We start from the raw sequence: 20,522 nt of genomic DNA on the forward strand, positions 1-20,522 counted from the left end.
AGTAAAAATAGACCTTAGTATACCCTTACATAAGTACATAAGTATTGCCATACTGGGAAAGACCAAAGGTCCATCAAGCCCAGCATCCTATTTCCAACAGTGGCCAATCCAGATCACATATACCTGGCACGATCCCAAAAAAGTACAAAACATTTTATACTGCTTATCCCAGAAATAGTGGATTTTTCCCAAGTCCATTTAATAATGGTCTATGGACTTTTCCTTTAGGAAGCCGTCCAAACCCTTTTTTAAACTCCACAAAGCTAACCGCCTTTACCACATTCTCTGGCAACGAATTCCAGAGTTTAATTACATGTTGAGTGAAAAAACATTTTCTCTGATTCGTTTTAAATTTACTACATTGTAGCTTCATCGCATGCCCCCTAGTCCTAGTATTTTTGGAAAGCGTGAACAGACGCTTCACATCTACCCGTTCAACTCCACTCATTATTTTATAGACCTCTATCATATCTCTCCTCAGTCGCCTTTTCTCCAAGCTGAAGAGCCCTAGCTGGTTTAGCCTTTCCTCATAGGGAAGTCGTCCCATCCCCTTTATCATTTTTGTCGCACCTTTTCTAATTCCACTATATCTTTTTTTGAGATATGGCGAGTACCCTTTCATGAGTCTTTCCTGCACACTAATACCATTATTAGTATGACTGTAAAGACCAAGTGGCCCTTTTACCAAGCCTCATAAGCGTCTACAAGCGCCCAACACGTGCCAAAATGGACTTACCACGCGGCTACCGCATGGCCATTTTGATAATTTAATTTTTGGTGCATGTCTGCTACGTACGCCCCCAAATATTTTTTTTTATTTCTGGCATTTGGCATGCGTAGGTCATTACCACCTGGTTACCGTGTGAGATTTTACCACTAGGTCTATGGCTGGTGGTAAGGTCGCAGACCCAAAATGGACGCGTGGCAATTTTGATTTTGATGCACATCTATTTTCTGCAAAAAATGTTTAAAAGGCCTTTTTTACATGTGCGCTGAAAAATGGATCGGCGTGCACCCAAACCCCATGCCTACACTACCGCAAGCCATTTTTCAGCGCACCTTAGTAAAAGGACCCCCTAGAGTTTCTATTTTTTCCCACTAAAGGCCATGCACTAATGTAATCATTAGCATGTGGTAATTTTTAAGAATTACTGCAGGAGCACTTACTGCCTTCTATTTTGTAGGTGTAAGGGCTGCCATTTTATATGCAGTAATGTAGATGCACTAGGTGGTTAGTGTAGGAGTACCCACTCTCTGCCCCTAATGTGACACTACTACTACTTATAATTTCTATGGTGCATGGACCGATATACTCACATCACCCCTCTCCTCAAATCACTTCACTGGCTCCCGATCAGATACCGTATACAGTTCAAGCTTCTCCTACTAACCTACAAATGCACTCGATCTGCAGCCCCTCATTACCTCTCTACCCTCATTTCCCCGTACGTTCCTACCCGTAACCTCCGCTCACAGGACAAATCCCTCCTATCAGTATCCTTCTCCGCCACCGCCAACTCCAGACTCCGCCCCTTCTGCCTCGCCTTACCCTATGCTTGGAATAAACTTCCCGAGCCCATACGCCATGCGCCCTCCCTGCCCATCTTCAAATCCTTACTCAAAGCCCACCTCTTCACTGTAGCTTTCGGCACATAACCACTTACCTCTTCTCAGGAAACCTACACTGCCCCATTTGATTGACTGCATAATTGTCTTTTAGATTGTAAGCTCTTTGAGCAGGGACTGTCCATCCTCGTTTAAAATTGTACAGCGCTGCGTAACCCTGGTAGCGCTTTAGAAATGTTAAGTAGTAGTAGTAGTAGATTAATGCAGTGCTGTGCACATTGAGGGGCATAATCAAACACGAACGCCTATGTGTAAGAACGTCCATCTCTGAGAACGGGTCTGTGAAGGGGCAGGCCGAACTGTATTTTCGAAAAAAATGGACGTCCATCTTTTTTTTCGAAAATACATTGGATTAGGGTGTTTTTTGAGCTGGGCATTTTTGTTTTTTAGCGATAATCGAAACCGAAGCGGCCCAGCTCAAAAACGACCAAATCCAAGGCATTTGGTTGTGGGAGGGGCCAGCATTCGTAGTGCACTGGTCCCCCTGAGATGCCTCTATGCCAGCCTCAAATATCATACCTAGCTCCATGACAGCAGTATGCAGGTCCCCAGAGCAATTTTAGTTTAGTTGGTGCTGCGCGGGACCCATGCAGAGAGGAAAAATCTGAAGAAAAAAAAACAAGCAAGCAAGTGCAGTCAGGGACGTCCAAATTAAACTGATAGTAAAAGGGGGAATCAAACCAGCAACTTTCTGATTACAAGCTCAGTGCTCTAGCAGGTGCAGCAGGTTATTCAACTGCTTAGGCATCCTTCCTTTTCCATTAAGTCCCTCCAAGTTTCTGTCAGCCAACCACAGCTTGTTTAGCTGACATCGGTGTCAGCTAAACAGCTGTGATTGGCTGACAGAAATTTGGAGGGACTTAATGGAAAGGGAAGGACATTTAAACTGCTGAACAATATGGTGCACTAGCTAGAGCACTGAGCTTGTAATCAGAAGGTTGCTGGTTCAAATCCCCTTTTTACTATCAGTTTAATTTAGACGTCCCTGACTGCACTTCCTTGTTTTTTTTTTTTCTTCAGATTTTTCCTCTCTGCATGGGTCCCGCGCAGCACCAACTAAACTAAAATTACTTCAGGGACCTGCATACTGCTGTCATGGAGCTGGGGATGACATTTGAGGCTGGCTTACAAGTTGGAAAAAAAAGTGTTTAACGTTCGGTTTTTTTTTTGGTGGGAGGGGGTTAGTGACCACTGGGGGAGTCAGGGGAGGTCATCCCCGGTTCCCTCCGGTGGTCATCTGGTCATTTAGGGCACTTTTTTGGGACCTGTTCGTGAAAAAAACTGGTCCAACAAAAGTGACCTAAATTCTCTCTAAAAACACCTTTCTTTTTTCCATTATCGCCGAGCACGCACATCTCTGCTCAGCCGATAACCACGCCTCAGTCCCGCCTTCACCACGCCTCCGACACGCCCCCATCAACTTTATTCATTCCCGCAACAGAGTGCAGTTGGAAACGCCCAAAATCAGCTTTCGATTATACCGATTTGGGCACCCCCATGAGAAAGACGTCCATGTCCAGATTTAGGTCGGAATATAGGCGTTTTTCTCTTTCGATTATAAGCAGGATTATCTCCTCAATTCTATAAAAGGTCACCAAAATTTGTACATGCAAATTTAGGTGCATTCTTGATTTGCAAGTTAATTTAATTGAATAGCAAACCAATTAGTGTCAATAATTGGCTTTTTAAAAAGCAATTCTTGGCATTAATTAGATTTAATTCGGACCAAGTTAGGAGCACGATCCGCGCCTAAAATTTACACATGGCAAAAAAAGGGGGCATGGAAATGGGAGGGTCATTGGTATTTTGGGGTGGAATGGGGACGTGTTGCACGTGTAAATTTCGGTGTGGGCATTTGCACCATGTTTTTGTTAGTGCAAACGGCCTCGCCTGAATTTATGCATGACTCTCCACTTAAGCGTGGATTCTATAAACCGTGCTTTTTGCAGGTGCACTGAAAAATGGACTTGCACACATCCAAAACACGTGCCTACACCAGCAAGGCCTTTTTTCATCATGCCTTAGTAAAAGGACCCTAGTTCTTTACATTCAGTAGTTCTTATATTGCTAAAAATAGGGAAAAAAACTTACTAGCTTTGAAGACAAAAAACTCATAACTCTCCTGGACTAGATTTTTGATATCTGCAACATCAAACAACAGAAAGTATCCCAAATATAAGACAGTATTACTCAAAGCCTCTAAAGGGAAATTAAACAGTGAAGTAAAACAGAATGGGAAAGCTTAAAAGTAAGATGAAATAAACAATCTATATACTATAACATCAAAGGTTAAGTAAAACAAAATGCTTTATTTCTGAAGAGGTTTAGAGATACTCTGATGCTACAAATGACTGAATGAAGCCCTAAGGTTATGTACTGTTGGATTTCTCCTTCAAAGGAGTAATTGAAGAGTTTATTGCTCCTTATCTTCTGTTAAGTAAGATGAGGTTGTGAACTACTATTATATGAGAATATAAAGCAAACAAAAATGGTAATTTAATATTGATCAGTGTTCAGAAGCAAAATGGATGTTTATAAATTATAAATATATGCATAACAAAATTGTCATTAGCTTTAAAACACAGATGATTCATGCATGATTGATTACTCTACTTCAGGGGCCCTTTTACAGAGCGGCAGGAGCCCAACACAGGGTTACCGCTCGTTCTTTTGGGATTGCCGCTGGCCCAAGGTGGCCACCAACGATAGTCCTGCCCAGAGCGCATCCCATTTCCAGGGGAAAAAGAAACCCCCCCCCGGAAATGGCTTGCTTGGCATTAACCCGGTGATAATCGGGCATCAGTGCGTGCTGCCCAGTAACCACTGGGTTAGTTCAGAAGCCCTAATTGCCACCTCAATGGATGACGGTAAGGGCTCCCCATGCTCCTCCACCAGCGCAGGGGCCTTTTTCCCACAGCTTGGTAATAGGGCCCCTCAGTGGGCACTTTGCTATAAATTATGATAATTTGAACTAGACCATGCTACAGTTACCCCAACCTGTAATCACTTTGTTTTGGAATTGAATTGTTTAATTGGTGGACCAAATACCAGGATATATATTAATTTTTTTCTAAACAAGTTTGCTTACTTATTAAAACACATACACACAATTACTATTTCTTCTGGCTCAAGGCTACTAATAAATCATCTCCTCAGGATCTCTAATTGGCTGCATTAACTGTGTTTTCCAAGGGCCAAAACAAGCACCTAGATTTTGACAGTGAATGTACAACGTGTAAAATAACTAACCTGGAACAAGGCAATCCAGTGAAATTTACTGTCGTATCTCAATTTGAATCACCTGGGAAAGAAGTACCTTCCCGACCTAGCCTGATCTCCATTTATCTGGACCCTAGTTAGCTATGGGAAAGAAGAGAAAAGGAACTTATCTAAGGATGGATGAATTCTACAGCCCATGGCAAAGCAATGATTTGGTTCCCATGTGAAATATTTTGCCCACTGGGCAGGACCAGAGAATGGAATGCAGTGAAGAGAGCGTTGTCAGCCCCAAGTGAAAAGGTAGAAGGAGTCATACCTGGACTGAGTAGGGATGTGCACAAGCAAAAATTGTGATCTGTGCTCAGAAGTTTCTGAAATTTTATAGGGATTTGCATTTTTAAAAAAAATGTACAGTTTGTTCAGTTTCCTGTGTCATTTGCTGGCTTCTTTCCTTCTGTTTTTATACATTTTCATTTTATTTTCATTTTATGTTTTTTTATGGGCACAGCTTGAGAATAGCAACACTGAAGCAAGAGGAAATAAGCCCATATATAGGGCAAAAATGCTCAAATCAGTCCTAAACTGGTTCTGGCTGGACCAATCAGAAAACTAAGAGGACCAGAAAAACAAAACACAGCATTAGCAGGCTATCAAGAGGCGGTTATCTCTTATTGGAAGGTAGTTGCCTTCCAACTTAAAAGTCAGAATTTCAAGGCTGATGTGCATAATAGCTATTAGAAGTAAAAATGCTGAAATGTATGACACTGAGGGGAAAAAAAAACTATCATTTTAAATATTTTTCCCTGTCCTTTCCAATTAGATTCAAATTTAGCTACGTTCTTTAACATTTTTATTCAGGTGAATGAGACATTTATTCTGTACTTTTATTTTGACTGGTTCATTCTGTCACAGAGTCCTTAGCAGGGACCCCTGAGGCTTGAATACTAGACTAGAACAAAACTAGACCAAGATGTCAATGTTACTTCACCTCTAAGAAGTGCATCCAGCACAAAAAAGCATTTAAGGATTATTGAAAGCAAAGAGTCAATTAGGAAAAGTGAACTAAGATTACCAGAAGTACAAGACACAGCTAGGCATGGGCTGGTTGCAGACTCTCAAAAGACAAAATATTTCTTCCTGCAAGGCAGCTGCTTTTCAGCTCAAAGGTGACATGTAGTTGGCTGGTAATTGATAGATATTTACACTTGAAAAAAAATGCTGAAAATGAACAACACTGGAAATAAATCTATGGGGTTCATATTTAAAGCAATTTTAATGGCCAGGTGAGACTCCTGGTCATTTAAATCACTTGTCCAGGGCTAACCATTGATATTCAATGTCACTTAACCAATTAGTACCACTGAATATCTGTGGTTAGTGCCTATGCTAAAAGCAGCTAATTTGTGGGCAGTCAGGGCATGAAGTTGGCACTTATACAATTACTAAGCTGCACTGTAGGCGTGCTAGCATTTTTATGGGTATGTTTACTAAGGTGCATTGGCATTTCTAACACACTTTAAAGTTAAGGTGCATTAGATGCTAAAATGCCTATACATTTCTATGGGCGCATTAGTGTTTAACATGTGTAAACCATTTATATGCATTAAAATGCTAACACGCCTATAGCGCACCTTAGTAAACATAGGCATAATTTAAAGAAAGTTGGATTCCATCAAGGTTTTAACAAACTAACTAGGAATATATTAAATTCTACTATAATGGCTAGAGCTGAAAGCAAATACTTTTCTCTCAATAAGACTTTCAACTACTGAGTTTGAAATGCACTGAATTAATAGCTAAGGGTTCCCCTTTACTAATTTGCATCACTACCTTACGCATGTTGATCTAAAATTGTGGTGCATAATGCTGAACATTATTTATCTACATGTTCTGCAATTATAATTTTTAGGTTTGGTCTTTAAATAGTCATTTGCTAACAGAGGAAAGATTTTTTATAAAACACATTTTTGGGTATTTTTTGTAAAGGTATTATTTTAATCATGCAATTTACCTTTACTGTTTTGAACATCCAACTCAGTTGCAACCAGAGGCAAAGAACCTTTATTCATAAATTCCCAGAGCTCCCCCCCCCCCATTTTGTATCCTCTCTCGCCTTATGTTTAAGTCCAATAGTCCAATCATTGCAATGATAGACTTCAGCCCAGGGACATGTATTAGGGCTCCTCCTAAAATCATGGCTGGACAATAGGGGCGAGATTCATAAAGGGTGTCCAAATATAGATGCTGAAAAACCTCTGCACCCCTCTGCACCTGGTGATCATTATAGAATAGTGTTGGTTGCTGAATTCCACACCCAACGTTGGGCATGAGGACGTGGAGCACAAGTTGGGCACGTACAAATGGTACTCTATAATACTGCATTCAATTTTAAAGAATGCCCCAAACAGAACACCCCCTTTGCAGTTCCACATGGATATACTTAGGTGCTATCCTACAACTGGGTGCTTATGTGTATTTCTGCATCAACCTGTCATTTCAACACCGTTTCAGTGTCTTGCATCTGTTAGAACATGTTTCCATGCTGAAGGCTGGGAGCAGAAATAGTGCTTAACTTTAGGTGCAATTTAAAGAATTCCCCAGTAGGTATCACCATTGTGCAGTAACCATGATTCATCCCTCTTCCCCCTCCCCTCCTCCTCCCAAGTAGCTTTATAAACTGCATCCACATGATAGTATTTCTAACCCCATTGACCCAGGGAATAAAAGATCTGAGTCAGGAATCAAAGATAAGTGCCCCAGCATGGAAGTGCATGAAACTGCCACTGTCCCATTTGGCTGACTGTAAGTTTACTTTTGACTGCATTTAGGGCCTCTTTTATGAAGTCACACTAGCACTAGTGTGGTAATGCCAACAAAGCCCATTTATGACTCTGCTGGCACTGCTGAACAGGAAAAGCCAGCTCATCTTGATACAAGGTCCTTAGGGTTCAGCTCATAAAAGCATTTTTTCCTCAAAGGCACTGAATGGAAGGAAATTATTTATAAATCAGGCTGTAAGTGCACTGAAGAAAAAAACTGGCAGCAAATGATCTGGTATATTTAACTTGAAAAGTGCCTCCATGAAAGTGATGGCATTTTATTTATTACAGTTAATGAATCTCCGTCCTTTTACTGACCCTTAGTTAATATAATTATTTTGATGCTGACAGGAGTTGCAATTAAGAACTGTTTGGGTGGCTCAATTAGATGCAATAATATTGTTATCGTATCCCAAATAATTAAAGGGTATTGTACCAAAATGTGTTTTCTACATGGTAATGATGTTTACTATTTATTTATTTATTTATTTATTTATTTATTTATTTATTTATTTATTTATTTGTGCCTGCTTATGTGGGAAAATGTGGGGTACAAATGCACCAAATAAATAAATAAATTTGTGACATTTATATGCACATTATCCCAAACAAGTTTGAGTTCAATGTGGCTTACAATAAACAGTATAGGATACATAATAAAGAATAATGCATAAGAAAGTAATTTGTTGTAAGAATCCAATTTTACAACGCAGTATCAATAAAAACTTTGCTCTATGTACTAAACCCTTGCTGTGCCTATAACATTGTGGTCGATGTCTCTGTTTATTAATTTATACATGTTTATATGCTATTAACAGCACAAAATTCTACAACACAGTTAGATAAACTAAAGCAACACAAAAGCCAGGACTGCAAATCTTCATTTTATAGGAGACCTGAAACCTATAACAAAGGCAATATCACAGTTTTAGTTTCTTTAAAAAAAAAACAAGTTTGTTTAAAAGCAAAATTCTTCAGGACACATATTCCAAAGTACCAAGACAACTGCGGTAAAAGCCCCAATCACCACCAGTTTTACAAACTGACCAGACCTTGACAGAATATATCAAGTGAATTTACTGGTTAAAGAAGATGATTTTTGATCCTCTGTGGCACTTCTGTAGTGGATAAGTCTCCCTCACTCTACTATTCCCTTACCGCCAACAATCATCAGAAAAAGAAAATTATGTAAGTGCAGGGTTCCGAAGACAGAGAAATTGGATTTAATAACCTCAGAAGTTTGTTTATTGAAGGATAACTGTAAATCAGTCCAAACTCCTAAGTACCGGAAAGTAGTTATGGGAAGAATAGGAAGTCCAAATAGAAATGGAGTATGAGTGGGTTGGGATAGAAGCCCTTGTTAGAGGCAGACCGTGCAGCAAAAGCAAAGAGACAATCTTATAGGGGTTGGAAATCAATTTTATGAGGGGAGACGGGAAAAATTGTCATCTGCATATATAAAAAAGTTTGTTGTAAGACTGGGTCAGTGTAGCAAGGGACTAATAAAAATGTTAGGAAAGCAATGGTGACAGAACTGAACCCTGGGGAACTTTACATGTTAGAAGATGAATCACTTGACTCTGAATTTGAAGTGTACCCTGAAAGAGCAATTAGACAGGAAGAAAACCAGTTGTCCTGTACCAGATAAAGCTATGTGAAATGAATGAGATAATAGAAAAGAGTGGTTCACAAGGTCAAAAGCAGCAGAGAGGTCTAAAGACACCACAAGTGCAATGCCATTTTTGTCAAGAGTGGAGTGAAGATTGCCGAATAAAGAGGTAATAACACTCTGTTATGATGCTAGTGAAAGCCAGCTTTGCAAGGATGAAGAGCCAAAAAATTTTTCAATATGGGAAAGAAATTGGGTGTAAACTATTTTTTCTGCGAGTTTGGACAAAAATCAAAGGTTAGACACGGGGCAAAAGTTTAGGGGATTAGAGGGATCAAGAGACGGTGTTTTTAAGATGGGATGTACTAAAGCCTGTTTCCAAAGTTAGGGAACTGAACCAGATGTCACGGGATAGGAGGTAGTGTTCTATTGTGGATTAAAAACTGGTTAAAAGATAGAAAACAGAGAGTAGGGTTAAATGGTCAGTATTCTCAATGGAGAAGGGTAGTTAGTGGAGTTCCCCAGGGGTCTGTGCTGGGACCGCTGCTTTTTAACATATTTATAAATGACCTAGAGATGGGAGTATCTAGTGAGGTAATTAAATTTGCTGATGACACAAAGTTATTCAAAGTTGTTAAATCGCAGGATGATTGTGAAAAATTACAAGAGGACTTTATGAGACTGGGAGACTGGGCGTCTAAATGGCAGATGACGTTTAATGTGAGCAAATGCAAAGTGATGCATGTGGGAAAGAGGAACCCAAATTATAGCTACGTCATGCAAGGTTCCACGTTAGGAGTCATGGACCAAGAAAGGGATCTAGGTGTCGTCGTTGATGATACGTTGAAAGCTGCTCAGTGTGCTGCTGCAGCTAAGAAAGCAAATAGAATGTTTGGTATTATTAGGAATGGAAAACAAAAATGAGGATGTTATAATGCCTTTGTATCGCTCCATGGTGCGACCACACCTCGAATATTGTGCTCAATTCTGGTCGCCGCATCTCAAAAAAGATATAGTGGAATTAGAAAAGGTGCAGAGAAGGGCAACGAAAATGATAAAGGAGATGGGACGACTTCCCTATGAGGAAAGGCTAAAGCAGCTAGGGCTCTTCAGCTTGGAGAAAAGGAGGCTGAGGGGAGATATGATAGAGGTCTATAAAATATTGACTGGAGTTGAATGGGTAGATGTGCAGCGTCTGTTTACGCTTTCCAAAAATACTAGGACTAGGGGGCATGTGATGAAGCTACAATGTAGTAAATTTAAAACAAATCAGATAAAATATTTCTTTACTCAACGTGTAATTAAACTCTGGAATTCGTTGCCAGAGAATGTGGTAAAGGTGGATAGCTTAGCGGAGTTTAAAAACGGTTTGGACGGCTTCCTAAAGGAAAAGTCCATAGACCATTATTAAATGGACTTGGGGAAAATCCACTATTTCTGGGATAAGCAGTATAAAATGTATTGTACTTTTTGGGGATCTTGCCAGGTATTTGTGACCTGGATTGGCCACTGTTGGAAACAGGATGCTGGGCTTGATGGACCTTTGGTCTTTCCCAGTATGGCAATACTTATGTACTTATGTGCTTGGGAAGACCTGGTAACAAACTCTCAGGGTTAGTTTCTTATGTGTCCAGTAGCTTCACAGGAAATTTCTTCACTCATTTGCTTTTCTGCTAAATGTTTGTTAACAGAGTTGAGCCTCAGGGCTTCTTGCCCAGCACACTCAGCTTCTAACAGCTCCAAACCAACAGGCATAAAACATTAGCTGGTACCACTGAAAGGAAATCCTATTTTTTCAGGGTTCATGTCAGAGGGATTGTGTCTCAATGCCTCTTGCATGCCTTGCACACCTGCTGGCTGGTCTCAGCCACTCCTATAGAAGTTAGGACAGCAACCCTTTCTCTCCATTCCTTCCTTCTCAGTAGAGCTCATGGAGAATTTATTCAGTCCTGAAGAATTTGCTGTACTGTGCCTAATCCCATTACTGCTGGTTCCTCAAGATGGCCCTTCCTCCTTTCTATTCTGTTCTATTCTGAGCATTTATATCTCTCCCAATTTCAAATTAGATTCTCAGGTCAACTTACTTATGAGAAATTACAAGTCACTGAATAAATCTGGGGAAAAAAAGAAGGATTTTAAATGTTTTCAAAAAAGTATGTAAGATGGTACTGCTCTGATCAGTAATGGAAGACTATTCTAGATTTTAATTACCTGAAATTAAAATATAGTATCCTAAACCTAGTTCATTTGAATTTATTTAAGGAGTGTGCTTGACACCTTAATATTGAATGGGTAATAAGATGATTGAGTGTATATATATATATATATATACACACACTCAATCATCTTATTACCCACTGAATATTAAAGTGTCACTTTCCCCCAACTTTTTCACATAGCGTTAGCTACAGAGAACACATTCCTCACTTTAATTTTTGGATTGAGTTTATCATTTGCTAATTTCCAAATTAGAGCACGGCCATTACTACCTGAGCCCTGCCCTTACCTCCTCCTATCTAGAAGGCAGTAAGGGCTTATGTGTTACTCCTGTAATAATCGGGAAATGTACAACAGTGTGCCCATTCTGTCCAATTATCACTGAGAACACATACTCTCCTCCCACTAAATCCCCTCTCAATATGACAAACCACATAATATAATATAATATAATAAGATACGTCTTCGAAGAAATGTCCACTAACTGCAAATCTATTGAAGGTGGGTATCTGTAAAAATCAAGATCTATAGTATGGCCTTTCTCATTTGTAGGCCCCTCTATCATTTGTTTAAAACTGAAATCACCTAAAAAAAATCTATTAACTGAATTTCATACAATAACTTACCATTACAATAATGAATACTAAAGTGCTCAAAATGCAGCAAATTAGGAAAACCCTATCTCAATTTCATTGCTAATCTGCAATAACTCCACCTGTCAGCTATGTATAGGAATTAGGGACCCAATAAATCAACAATAAACTTACCCATACACCCAGATCTCATTTCACTAACTCTACTTTCTTAATGTGATGTACAAGAGCTTGCAATAAATTCTGAGTGTCTATTAAAAAAAATCATTATCCTCCTCTATGACTATGCTGACAATTCACACTAAACCTATCATATTCCTCAGGGCAACACTGTGTCTTGTTGAATTTATCACCCACTCTACCAGGATTCAGCAATAGAAACAATATCAGCCTGTAGTTCTGTTTTCACTTACCTAATTATTGCAAACTTATTTTTACAGCGCATACATTAAAGAAAACCAATTTATTTTGTGACAATAATACTTCCCTCATACAATAGGAGCTTTCTTGCTGTACTTTCCCCTTTTCATTTAATCCAAGTTTATTAGAGGCTTATATCCCACCCATCAAGAAATGTCTGAGTGGCTTATAATGTAAGGGAGGAAGAGAGGACAGAGAGGAAAAGGGAAATGTAAGTAGAACAAGGGAGAGGAGGGGATTAAATACAATATAAACAGGAAAGCAAAGAATGAAGCACAATGGGGGGGGGGGGGGGCATATTGTATCTTCCAGGGCACCAGCACTCCCAGGGATCGTGGAAGGAATAGCTTAATTATAGGCATTTGCAAATAAGAAAGTCTTCAAGTCAGTCTTAAAAAGATTGTAGGGAAGGTGACCATCATAAGTTGATTGGTAGGGAAGGTGACAGTCGTAAGTTGATTGGTAGTCTGTTCCAAAGATAAGGGGCTTGTACGGAGAATATGGATTGCCGTGTGATAATGTACCTCATTTCACAAAGACATGAAACAATGAGTTGATTCTGCTGAGAAGACCTGAGTAAATGTGAAGGACAGTAGGGACTGAGGCAGCGAGACAAAAATGTGGGTTTGCCAGTCATATGGATCTTATAGACAAGTAACAGTAATTTGTTTATCGTTTATTAGTTTTTTCTATGCCGACAATAATTGCAAAGCAAGTCAAATTGGTTTACAATATATAAAAACTGGCGACATAAAAGAACTCCATTAAAATAAAGGAAAGCACAAAAACACATCATTTAAAACAAGAAAAAAAAATAATTCATAGCTGCAATTCCACAATAATATAAGACAATATAAGACAACAGTCATTCTCAACAATACTCTCAGCCCTATGGGGGACCAGCTATAGTATTTTCCACTGCAGAACCTGGTGGAACTGAGAGGGAAAAGACTCAGGAAGTCTGAAAAGCTAACTGAAAAAAAAGTGTGTTTTCAAAGCAGTGCAAAATAAAGTATATGAACTTTCCAACTGGATATGTGAGTTCCATAAAGCAGGAGAAAGAAAGTAAAAAGCAGAGTTACACATAGATTCCCATCTAGCACTCGATGGAGGTGGTAGAACTAACCTATTGTGTAATGTAGAAAAAAAGTGAGGAGAACGAATGGGGATACCAAAAATTGTATTTATTCATATAAAATGACCTGAAATGGCCGTGTTTCGGCCCAAAGACCTGCCTCAGGGGTCTTTAACAATCTGGAGTAGTGTGATGTGAAACGTGCACGGTGAAAATATAGTATGGCGGAATTCTCTCGGGTCTCCTCTCTTCAGAAAAATTTTTTGTGATGGCCAGGAACAAGCCTGATATACGTGTTACAGTCAGGCAGGGCTCACAAATGAATCCACCTTCTGGATGGAGCACTTCAAGTCTTCCAGGACCCTGACTACCGTTGACAACCAACCAACTCGCCTCTTCTTTCACACCTGATTTCTGCTGCATTCTGTTCTCAGTCAAAGATCGAAGAGTGCGAGCTGGAGTGTAAGGAATAGTTAGAGAAGCTAAATAAGAAGGAATAGTGGTGTTCCGAGCTTTGTAAGTCAGAGTAAGAACTTTGAAATGTATCCTATATTCTATTGGAAGCCAGTGAAGGTGTCGAAGAAGTGGGGTAGTCATATCTGGAGGCTCTACAAATAATGCGGGCTGCCGTATTTTCTAATGTCTGAAGTCTTTTAATGTTTGCTTTTGTGATATCTGCATAAGCTGCATTACAGTAGTCCTATCAGGCACTGACATATGCACAAAAAAGCACATTAAAAAATTCCTAATTGATCTAAGATGGCATAAGAAACCTACTTTCGTGATACTAGAAACCTGAAGTCCAAAAGAAGGGGCAGAAACAATGATAATTCCCAATATTTAAATGAGGATACTGGAACGATTTGCCTATCAAACAGGAATGGATGGGATATTGGGAGCCAGTGTGCTGCTTTTAAAAGTGGGGTAGCTTGATCAAATTCATGGTGGTCTGTGAGTAGTTCGATAGCTGTATTTTGTACTAATTGCAAGCAATGTAGCATCCTTAACATGAAGGCCGCTGTACAGAGTGTTACAGTAATCAAGATGGCTAAGTAATAGGGAATATATGAGTATATCACAATCACAGAACTATCATAAACTAATGGTACTATAAGGAATTGGTAGTGTGACAAGGCTACATCCCCGATGTATAGAGTGAAGCAGCAGAACCATGAACTACATATCCCAGAATGCATTTCCAGTCCTAGCAGTGAGATCCCAGGGGATAGGCAAGCTGGCCATATACCGTCTCTGACCACAAGAGGGAGGGTGAATGAAGGAGCCGGTTCCCGGGACCAGCAATCTGTATATCATGCTGCCCACCTGTAATAGGGAGGGGTGGGCTGAGAAGCAGGAGGAGGATTAGATGGAAGTGGGAATTAATCAGCCTGAGCAGGGGAAGAAAGCAGAACGGAATGGGAGCTTGACAGCTGAGGAAGGCAGCCCCTGAAGGTTTGGAACCTACATGGTTTTGGGAATTTATTTTGGTTTAAACCCTGCTTAAGTAGAGAAGCCTGGTTTTCTTTTGGGGAAACCCTGAGTGGTGGGGGAATTACTACCCTATTTTGAAACCTGATTATTGTGAGAACCTCTGAAGTTGGAAGGCTTGTTTATGAAGGAGGGCTGCCTGGTGGGAAGAGGGGTTCAGGAGGAGAGGAGCAGTGCAGGCTGAAAATCCTTGGGCAAGACAGGTCCCTAAAGAACTGAAGCAGGCTGAAATACCTTGGGTGGAAGGAAGTCTCAAAAGTATTGAACCTCCTGAAAGTAAAGGCTGCTTGGTGATTAACACTGTCTTGAGGGGAAATCCTGCTTGTGGGACAAGTACTATTTGTTTGCTACTGACTGGGACCAAAAAAGCAGGGATTTCCAAAGGACTATTGCATTCTCCTCCGGGAAGGGGGCAAAGTCTTTGTGTAATTGGTTGATGTACTAAGCAAGGCAGAACAGCCCTGCCTGAGAAGCAAGTCTCTACTCTGGAGTGACGTTTTGTTTATGAATCTGGAAAATAAAGGAATGTTTTTGAAGTATTTCCTGGTGGCAGTTTTGTGAAGTTCTGGCTATTCAGGGGAGGCAGCTTCCTCCCCCATACTGGAGCAGCGGGCCCATTTACAGTAGGTACTGTATTGAAAATTGCAGAAGCAAAGAATAGGAAGAGTAGGCTCTTCTCAAAAACCGGAGGAGACGTAATGATGTAAATCTAATCTTTATTGCAAAACAAAAACAGAAACAACTCAATTTATAGAATAGCAAATAGTGTTTTTTTTTGTTTGTTTTCATTGATGATTTTCTGGGACCATATATAGAATCTAGTCCATTATTTCCAAATAGTGCACACTCTTTAAGAGGAACATGTAGAATATGCACGTAGGACTAAATTCTATAAATGGTGCCTAAAAACTCAGCACCAAAAAAATAGAGCTTAGCACTATCCTATAAACAGTGCTTAACGTTAGGTGCCATTTACAGAATAGTGCTTAATGCCATAAACAGTGACTACATTTAGGTGCAACCATTTACATCAACAAAACCTTGGGCTCATAAGCATACATGAGAGTCTAGCTGGGGGTCCAATCTGGACCTAGTGGAGCATGGCATCAGGATTCAATGGTTTGGTCTTCATGGTATGTGTTGGGAGCAGCTTCTACCAGCTCTCTTCCAATCCAGACATTTTTCTTCACCTGTTTTGATGCTGATTCTTTTGGAAGGCCAATGACTCACGTCATATAAAAGGGGTTTATTTAATAAGGCAGATGAAATCTGATTTGTTTTCTGCTATTTCTTCATTTCATTCTGCCCATTTTGTGTGGTCCCAGTTAATTCTTAGAAGGGTGCGGAACGGTGCCAGGAATGTAGGAATAGAATGGTTGAGGTGAAGAGTGAATGCAGAGGTGTCCACGTTTTTATTTGACATTGGAGAATTGATATTATCCCATGAGTTACTGACCATTGATTGCCCTGGGCTTTACCATCCAGATGGAGTTTGTTTGTCGGATATTGGTTTGGACATTCTTCTAAGTACTAATCAGGATCTGTTGGAGAGTGGTTTGAGGAGCGGTTTGGCCACAGATTCAGTTGTGAGGAAGCGGTGACAAGCTATAGGCAGTAACTGCTTGTGGTGGAATATGGAGGATATGACACCCAGTTGTGACTGTGATAAAAAAATTTCTGGGACAATTGGAAATTGATTGGATCACTCATGGACGGCATCAGAGTTGAAGTGTGACCTGATGCTGTACTTTGTTGAAAATGTTATATAAGCAGTGCTGAGCCAGTTTCAACACCAAAGAGCTCCATGGTTGGGTGGGTTATTTTTTATTTTATTACATTTGTACCCTGCACTTTTTCCCACTCTTGGCAGGCTCAATGCAGCAGGCAATGGAAGGTTAAGTGACTTGCCCAGAGTCACAAGGAGCTGCCTGTGTGGGGAATCAAACTCAGTTCCTCAGGACCAAAGTCCACCACTCTAACCACTAGGCCACTCCTCCACTGTTGCTACTATTTGAGATTCTACATGGAATGTTGCTATTCCACTAGCAACATTCCATGTAGAAGTCGGCCCTTGCAGATCACCAATGTGGCTGCGCAGGCTTCTACATGGAATGTTGCTAGTGGAATAGCAACATTCCATGTAGAATCTCCAATAGTAGCAACATTCCATGTAGAATCTCCAATAGTATCTATTTTATTTTTGTTACATTTGTACCCTGCGCTTTCCCACTCATGGCAGGCTCAATGCAGCAGGCAATGGAAGGTTAAGTGACTTGCCCAGAGTCACAAGGAGCTGCCTGTACCGGGAATCAAACTCAGTTCCTCAGGACCAAAGTTCACCACCCTAAACACTAGGCCACTCCTCTCTAAATGTTAAATGTATACTTGCAGTTAATGTGAATTCTATTTAATGTGAACGGAAAAAAATGAATAAAGCTGCGGCCAAAACTGTTTTCCACTAAAGAAGTGTATTGTGTATTTGTTTGGCATGAGTTGGAGTGTGCAGATTATGTGTTATGGTGGGTGCATACTGTCAATGTCAATGTTATGGCTAGAAACAGGGTCCTGGAAAGGCTATTCCCCCCCCCCCCCCCCCCCCATTTTAAATAAAAGTGTTTTTGGATTTTGGTGTGGTTGCCAATATCATACACTAAAACTAAATGAAATGAAATGAAAATGAGTTTTAAGAAATAAAAGAAAATACATTCTCTATGAAATGAGAAAGAAATTAAACTTAAAAGTATGCCCCTAATAATCTGTTTTCAGATTCTTTTTAAGACCTTTCTTCAAAGTAGACTGTTTGTTTATTTTGAAGCAAGCAAATGCAACCTACACAAAATGAAATCATTAAATGATCTGATCAGTAAACTAAGACCTTCAACCTATAAGATTATGGAACATAGAAGTGAATAAACTGTGAGAATTAAAGAAATAACATTTCTTCTGCTATTGGGTTCTTTATCAGTTGATACAGGCCCAAGGAATCCAAAACAGATAATAATAATGGAATCAATATTCAGTATGGTTTCTACCATGCTGACTGGGACAAGAGTATATATTCTGCAGGGAGACATGATTGAGGTCTACCAAATCCTGTGTGGTTTTTACTCTTTCAAAAAGTACAAAGACTAGGGGACACTCATGAAAGTTGCAAGGAAATACTTTAAAATCAAATAAGAGGACATATTTTCTTTTTCATTCAGTGAATAGTTAAGCTCTGGAACTCGTTTATGGAGGATGTGGTAACAGTGGTTACTGTAAATGGGTCTAAACAAGGTTTGGACACCTGTATGTAATTTGAATCATTTGGTATGTCTCTTCTGTTTTTGTGATTATGGGGATTTTTATTAGTTGTTTGTTTGTTTTGTTTGTACCCTTTTTTGTTGTCTGCTGTGTTTGTTTTGAGGGTGGTACCTTCCCTTTGTGTGATCTATTGTTGATGTGGTGGAAGGGGGTATGTCTGGTTGTAGTATGGGTATAATGATGTGTTCATCATATGGTAGGGCTCCTATTGCATTAATTAGTGTTAGGGTGTATAATCCTAGGAGTAGTTTTATGATGTTCAATTTGTTTGACTGGAGGAAGTTAAATGTAGTGTACAAGCTGAATTAGTGAAAATCTAGCTAGTGATAAAGAAAATATTTAGCACATACTATGGTATCTGCAATAATTAAAACTGTCCTAAGAAAAAATGATCAAGACCTAGGGTAGAGATTTCACAGTAAAGCTTTGCATGTTGAAGAGAGCTGTGTTGCATAGTGCGGTGTCTCCAGCATAGGAATTATCCTATAAAATAATCCAGATTGATAATTTAGGTGTAGTAGTTCTGTTCCACTACATTAAGTAATGAGCAAAATATGCTTAGCAATAAAGTGTCAGTATCGATGAAAATTATCCGAAGGAGCAATTCAGATATTAAGCATAAGCAGCAGTTTGTCTGCTCGAATGCAGTGAGTGGTAAAATAAGGATGAACAGTAATATAATGTAGATCTCTGGGACCTTCTAAGTATTGGGAGTTTGTAGTCCAATCCCGCGTTTCCTAGCCAGTCCTACCCATGGTATCTAGTTTATCTGCACCATCATGATGAGCTAATGAGGGGAGGGAGGAGCCGAAGAGGGGATGGGGGAGTCTTGCCTTGGCAGCAGTCCTCGTTTTGTAGTTCATTAACTCTCTGGTTGTCGCCAGGGAATAAGACAAGAAGAAAAAGTACAAATGGCCTTCCTTGGGCAGTGCTGAAAGAAGGCACTGTGTCTGCTGGCGAACCTACCACTTGGAGCCACAGAATCACCACGTGTTCAGCATAGTCAGGTTTCCAATTTCTCTGCACCACCATAATGAGCCAATATGTTGCAGCAGTGGGAGACGATGTTCCATTGGTGGGCGGATGTGCGGTTTCTGCATCGGGTGGGTTCCAGTGCTGCAGCGCCCCGTACACTGCAGATGCAGTTTGAAGGGAGCCAGCTCTTGCCATGAGCACTGACCTGCTCTCGTTGTCAGCCTTTGAGGTCCACCACTGCATGGAGCAGTCAGGTGCCTCCTCCCACTGGGCTGAAAGAGCAGCTTGTCCCACCTGGGAACTGGAGCTCTCTTCTGGTTGTGGATTCGTTCCTGTTTCAAGTCGGAGTCGTCAGGAGGACTCCGGTACAGCAGTGCCCTGGACCCTGCAGGATGCGGTCTGAAGGGAGCCAACTCTCACTCCGAGTGCTAACCTGCTCTTGTCGGCCCACGTAGTCCCATAGGAGCAGTGAATTCATTGAATGGATTCCTGAAGGTGCAGTGTTCCATTCATCTCATCCCTCAATAGAAAAAATACTCCTCATGTATCTGGAGCTTTGGAAAATGGCAGAGAATTCCTTAATGCTGGGCTGTTCAGTTGATAGCCAGCTGCTGAAATGGGAGTAAAATGTTTGTGTGACTTCTTGTTCAACAAAAGATAAGCTGCAGTATTTTTAGCTGGTTTTTGGGAAGACTACAGTAAAGAGCATTGCAGTAGTCTAGTCTAGAAAAATGTCCTCATCTCTTAGAGCTTCTCAGAAAGAAAGTTTCCTGGAACCTTTCCTCTCTATATAATTTTGATTCTAAGGGGACTGCTTCAAATGTGTTGAAAGAATTTGAAAACACATAAAGTTGCAGAAATAACCTCTCCCACTTGCCGTCACTTCACCCCTGTCATTTACCCTGTGTCGTCCCCTGTTCCTACCCCTCCTGTCACTTTCTATTTCTGGGCCATCATTGTCTTGTTTTGTATCCACTTGATTTATTGTAAGCCACATTGTGCCTGCTCATGTGGGTAAATGTGGGGTAGAAATGTACTAACATAAATAAATAAATAAATAAATATTTTAAAAAATGCAAAAAAGTGACTGGACATTGGCTATTGTCACATATTATAGTTCAACCCTCCTTCCCTTTTACCCTACTTTGTTGATATAAATTAACCTCCAGGATACATAG

The sequence above is a fragment of the Microcaecilia unicolor genome, chromosome 7 (genome assembly GCF_901765095.1).
Source record: "Microcaecilia unicolor chromosome 7, aMicUni1.1, whole genome shotgun sequence".
NCBI lineage: Eukaryota > Metazoa > Chordata > Amphibia > Gymnophiona > Siphonopidae > Microcaecilia > Microcaecilia unicolor.